The following is a 6897-nucleotide window of genomic DNA, read 5'->3' on the forward strand; positions in this document are numbered from 1 at the left end:
ACCTTGTTTGGTTGAGGCTGAAGTAGAATTGTGGATAGGAAGCGATGAGGAATTTTGGAGGAGTCGTCATTGAAATGAGTTTCTTGCAAGCAAATTATATGGGATTTGGCGTCTACAAAAGAGCGCAGTGCCTTGGTGCACTTATGTGGGATGTTGAAACCTTGAACATTCAAAGAGAGAATGTTCAGAGCCTATCGTCTACATGCCAGTCAGGAGAGGCCGAAAGGTGAGGTCCTGATTCCAGGTAATCCCAGGCAAACTGTTTCATCAGGACTGGTGACTGAAGAAAAGGTCAGAGTTTGTGTGGGATGTAAGTGCTGACAAAAGAGAGTTCCATCAATCCCTAGGATCAGTGGAAGGGACAGGGTATGTCCTGTTGTTAAATTTATAAATGTGGTCAGTCCACACATAAAATTTGATCATACAAACATGTAATGATCAGTTAAAAACATGACATAACAAAAAACAAAAGAACAAAAACATAATGTACCATATATACTTTACGATTGCTGAAAATCTCCGGTACTCCTGGGTACCGGAGATTTTCAATAATCGGAGAGTATATACAGTATGATACAATTCTATGCTTGCTATGCAATTTTGTTATGTTTTTGTTACGTTTTTGTTCTTTTGTTATGTCATGTTTTTAACTGATCATTACATGTTTGTATGATCACATTTTATGTGTAATAATAAATGCTTTTTTACTCTATACTTGTGTTGTTGTTGCCTTTAAAGTCCCAAGCAAGAGGGTTTTCTTTTGTCCCCTGCTGGAATGGCCCATGCAGGGCTGGACTGGGAATAAAAACCAGCCATGGAAATAATTTCATACCAGCCTCATAGCATCAAAATACCAGCCCAACACCATAACGTCATTATTTTCTTGTTCATAAAAGGGGAAAAAAAGTATTTAGTCAGCCACCAATTGTGCAAGTTCTCCCACTTAAAAAGATGAGAAAGGCCTGTAATTGTCATCATAGGTATACCTCAACTATGAGAGACAGTGGAAACAAATCCAGACAATCACATTGTCTGATTTTTGAAAGAATTTATTTGCAATTTATATGGTGGAAAATAAGTATTTTTTCCAATATCAAAAGTTCATCTCAATACTTTGTTATAGATCTTTTGTTGGCAATGACAGAGGTCAAACATTTTCTGTAAGTCTTCACAAGGTTGTCACACACTGTTGCTGGTATGTTGGCCCATTCCCCCAGATCTCCTCTAGAGCAGTGATGTTTTGGGGCTGTCGCTGGGCAACACGAATTTTCAACTCCCTCCAAAGGTTTTGTATGGGGTTGAGATCTGGAGACTGGCTAGGCCACTCCAGGACCTTGAAATACTTATTACGAAGCCACTCCTTCGTTGCCCGGGCGGTGTGTTTGGGATCATTCTCATGCTGAAAGACCCAGCCATGTTTCATCTTCAATGCCCTTGCTGATGGGAGGAGGTTTGCACTCAAAATCTCACGATACATGGCCCCATTCATTCTTTCATGTACAGTCATCCTGTTCCCTTTTCAGAGAAACAGCCCCAAAGCATGATGTTGCCACCCCCGTGCTTCACAGTAGGTATGGTGTTCTTTGGTTGCAACTAAGCATTCCCTCTCCTCCAAACATGACGAGTTGTGTTTCTACTAAACAGTTCTACTTTGGTTTCATCTGACCATATGACATTCTCACAATCCTCTTCTGGATCATCCAGATGCTCTCTAGCAAACCTCAGACAGGCCCAGACATGTACTGGCTCAAGCAGGGGGACACATCTGGCACTGCAGGATCTGAATCCCTGGCGGCGTAGTGTGTTCGTAGTCTTTGTTACATTGGTCCCAGCTCTCTGCAGGTCATTCATTACGTCCCCCCATGTGGTATTGGGATTTTTGCTCACCGTTCTTGTGATCATTTTGACCCACGGGGTGAGAGCTTGCGTGGGACCCCAGATCGAGGAAGATTATCAGTGGTCTAATACAATGATGGCGAACCTTGGCACCCCAGATGTTTTGGAACTACATTTCCCATGATGCTCATGCACTCTGCAGTGTAGTTGAGCATCATGGGAAATGTAGTTCCAAAACATCTGGGGTGCCAAGGTTCGCCAACACTGGTCTAATATGTCTTCCATTTTCGAATTATTGCTCCCACAGTTGATTTCTTTACACCAAGCTGCTTGCCTATTGCAGATTCAGTCTTCCCAGCCTGGTGCAGGTCTACAATTTTGTTTCTGGTGTCCTTCGACAGCTCTTTGGTCTTCACCATAGTGGAGTTTGGAGTGTGACTGTTTGAGGTTGTGGACAGGTGTCTTTTATACTGATAACAAGTTCAAACAGGTGCCATTAATACAGGTAATGAGTGGAGGATAGAGGAGCCTCTTAAAGAAGAAGATACAGGTCTGTGAGAGCCAGAAATTTGCTTGTTTGTAGGTGACCAAATACTTATTTTCCACCATAATTTGCCAATAAATTCTTTCAAAACTGTGATTGTCTGGATTTGTTTCCACATTTTGTCTGTCATAGATGAGGTATACCTATGATGACAATTACAGGCCTCTCTCATCTTTTTAAGTGGGAGAACTTGCACAATTTGTGGCTGACTAAATACAGATATGAGAGCTCATAGGGCTCATGCAGCCTTACCGTGCCCTCAGTGCAGCCTCACCATCATTGCAGCCTTACTGTGCCCTCATTGCAGCTTCTCTCACCTTCATTGCCACCTTAGGCCGCGTACACACGGGTGGACTGTCTGTCCAACTTAGTCCGCTGAAACACATTTCAGCGGACAGTCCGCTCGTGTGTGGGCTTCAGCTGACTTTTTCAGCGGACAGTCTGGCGGACTAAGTATTTCGGAATTTCCGTAATATTGTCCGTCCAACTTTGGTTTCAGCGGACAGTCCGCTCGTGAGTAGGCAAGTTGGACGGACTAAGTATGGCGCATGCTCAGAAAGGATTTACACGGCCGAAGGTTGCATTGCATTGTATTGGACATCGTATTTCTAGTCCCGTCGTACGTGCTGTACACGTCATCGCGCAAGCTTTCAACGGACTGTCTGTTCATCGTGTGTGGTCAAAAGTAGGACGGACTGTCCGTCGGATTGTCTGACGGACTTAGTTGGCCAGACAGTCCGCCCGTGTGTACGCGGCTTTACTGTGTCCTCATTGCAGCCTTACCATGCCCTCATTGCAGCCTCACCATCATTGCCGCCTTACCGTGCCCTCATTGTAGCATCACCATCATTGCAGCCTTACTGTGCCCATCATTGCCACCTTACTGTGCCCATCATTGCAGCCTCACCATCATTTCAGGCTTACTGTGCCCTTATTGCAGCCTTTCTTACCATCATTGCCACCTTACTGTGCCCTCATTGCAGCCTCACCATCATTGCCACTTTACTGTGCCCTCAGTGCAGCCTCCCTCACCATCATTGCCTCTTTACTGTGTCCTCATTGCAGCCTCGCCATCATTGCCGCTTTACCCTCATTGCAGCCTCCCTCACCATCATTGCCGCTTTACTGTGCCCTTATTGCAGCCTCCCTTACCATCATTTCAGCCTCAAATGCCCATCATTGCAGCCTCACTGTGCCCATCATTGCCGCCTTACTGTGCCCTCATTGCAGCCTCTCTCACCATCTTTGCTGCCTTACTGTGCCCTCATTGCAACCTCACCATCATTGCCACCTTACCGTGCCCTCATTGTAGCCTCACCATCATTGCAGCCTTACTGTGCCCATCATTGCCGCCACACTGTGCCCATCATTGCAGCCTTACCATGCCCTCATTGCAGCCTCATCATCATTGCAGCCTTACTGTGCCCTTATTGCAGCCTCACCATCATTGCCGCTTTACTGTGCACTCATTGCAGCCTCCCTCACCATCATTGCCACTTTACTGTGCCCTCAGTGCAGCCTCTTTCACAATCATTGCCGCTTTACTGTGTCCTCATTGCAGCCTCACCATAATTGCCGATTTACTGTGCCCTCATTGCAGCCTCCCTCACCATCATTGCCCCTTTACTGTGTCCTCATTGCAGCCTCGCCATCATTGCCGCTTTACTGTACCCTCATTGCAGCCTCCCTTACCAGCATTGCCACCTTACTGTGCCCTTAGTGTAGCCTCCCTCACCATCATTGCAGCCTCACATGCCCATCATTGCAGCCTCACTGTGCCCATCATTGCCAGCTCACTGTGCCCATCATTGCCGCCTGACCATCATTGCAGCCTCCCTCACCATCATTGGCGCCTTACTGTGCCCTCATTGCAGCCTCCCTCACCATCATTGCAGCCTAACATGCCCATCGTTGCATCCTTACCATGCCCTCATTGCAGCCTCACCATCATTGCTGCCTTACTGTGCCATCATTGCAGCCTCCCTCACCATCATTGCCGCCTTACTGTGGCCTCATTGCAGCCGCCCTCACCATCATTGCAGCCTCACTGTGCCCATCATTGCAGCCTTATCATGCCCTCATTGCAGCCTCACCATCATTGCCGCCTTACTGTGCCATCATTGCAGCCTCCCTCACCATCATTGCAGCCTCACATGCCCATCATTGCAGCTTCTCTCACCATCATTGCAGCCTTACTGTGATAAACAATGTAGCCTCACCAGTCAGTGTGTGCATTACACACAGTGGGCATCTCCTGCTCCTGCTGTGTCACAGAGCTCAGTGTTAAATGTGCGGCCGAGCTATGACAAAAGTCCCGCCCTCCTCCTAGAGCGGCTTGTGTGATAGATAGAACACTGCATCTATCACATGAGCTGCTCTAAGAGGAGGGCGGGACTTTTGTCATAGCACGGCCACACATTTAACACTAAGCTCAGTGACACAGCAGCCAGTCTCCCGCTGTGTGTTACAAGGAGGCAGGAAAGCACTGCAGCTACAGCATATATTAAAGCGGCACCAGGGCAGGCAGCCTACCGGGAAATGTCCCGGTATCCCAGTAGGCCAGTCTGGCCCTGGGCCTGTCTATTTATGGGGCCATCTCATCCCCCTGCCAGCCCACCACTGGGGATTAGCAGGCCCCATTATTATTCATGGCAGCTCCTCCTAACCTAAGTCTGTTCTCCAACCATCCAGACACCAAGGGGGAGGCACCATAGAGCTGCCAGGATGAGTCATTCAGCCCTGGCCTCTAGTAATCCTGACCTAATTAAATGACTCAGATTATTCCTGGCCAGAATATGCTTTTTCCTACTCTCAACACTAGTAGCAGACACTACTAGAGGGTCTCTACACATATATGCTCCACTGATACCGTAAGTAAGAATTATTAGTCCCTAGTACTCATAGGACCCATTCAAGGAGATCCATGGCCACCTCCCTCTAATCTGCCTGCATCCTTCTTTGCCATCTTCCTGGGTGTTTGCATATAGTATGGAGATTGAGAGACAGACATCTGCTAAAAGTCGGAAATACTGAAATTATCAGGTAAACGCAAAGAGAAAGTCTGCAAAAGTCTGTAACTTGACTGTCTGTATTTAAAGACTTAAAGTGGGGTGTCCCCTAAAAAAAAAAAATTTAAAGTCAGCAGCTACAAATACTGCAGCTGCTGACTTTTAATAAATCGCACAGCACCGGCATTCTTACTGTGGGCACCCGGCTGTGGCTTCACAGCCGGGCACCCACTGCGCGTGCGGTGCCGGGCACCGTGATACGCCACACAGTCATCTGGGACACGTGACAGGTCCCAGATGACTGTGCGGCGAGAGGGGAAGTGATGTCACCAGCCTGGGCATTGAAAAGGGCAGACTACTGTATGAGGGACCTCCTAGCAACAGACATTTAGAGGTGAATAAAAAAAGTTTCTTTTTTTTAATGAATTTTCAGCAATTTTTTTTTTTTTGGTGGCAACACCACTTTAAAGCATAACTCCAGTTTGTACATTACAAGGATGTTAACAAACTTTGTTGCAGATTCCTACCTTTTGTTATTCTGAAGAAATCCCTGTTTGTTCCTCTGTGACCCTTTGCTGAGTGAGTGTAATGGGAGTGCTTTCAAAATTATCAGTCAGCTGTGTACATGCAGGCCTCCAATGAGGAAAATTGCAGGGTCTACATCCCTTTAGCCATGATTTCCTATTGAAAGTATCTTAGCAAAAATTAAATTTTTGTTGCAGGGGATGCCTGAAATCTGACTTTTGGGAAAACCAGTGAGACAATCACACAAGCAGGAAACGATGTTTGTGGGGAAGATTCTGTACACATTCTGTGTACAGAACACCTCCAGGTAGTCATAGAAAATTATAGAGCTACAGATCGAAGAGGAAAGGTAATTTTTAATAACATTAAACATTAAATTACAATATGACTTGTGTCGCAATTGTGTATGATATATATATATATATATATATATATATATATATATATATATATATATATATATATATATATATATATATATATATATATATATATATGTTTCTTTATTTGCTATTTTTTTCCCCACCAAAGGGGAGTTAGGGAGGAACTTCACCTAAAAGGGAAAGTTTTGCTTGTTTGCATGCTCCCCCTCCCCCCTTCACTGTCACATGTGGCACTTTTTAGGGGGGAGGGGAAAGAGGGTACCTGGTTTTGATAAATTTGCCCCCCCCCCCCTTACCCCTCAGCCTTCTAGGACACATTACAGGTCCCAGAAGACCGCGGGACCATTCACTAAGCATAGGGTGGCTCGTGTATGCACAGTAGGAAACTAGCTAAGAAGCCAGAGGGCTTTATTGTGGGTTTTCTTTATAATGCTAGTGCCTGGGCCCAAAGCCAATTGAAAAATCGGCTTGGGTGAGGACATCACTAGATCCCTGGACAGCCAAGTGTCCTTATTATAAAAGTCAGCAGCTATCGTATTTGTAGTGGCTGACTTTTAATTTTTTGGGGGGGAAACTGAAGCTCCTTAGATTTTTAACAGCC

The sequence above is a fragment of the Lithobates pipiens genome, unplaced genomic scaffold (assembly GCF_037356315.1).
Source record: "Lithobates pipiens isolate NorthernLeopardFrog02 unplaced genomic scaffold, aLitPip1_a1.2 Scaffold_16, whole genome shotgun sequence".
NCBI classification, from domain to species: Eukaryota; Metazoa; Chordata; class Amphibia; order Anura; family Ranidae; genus Lithobates; species Lithobates pipiens.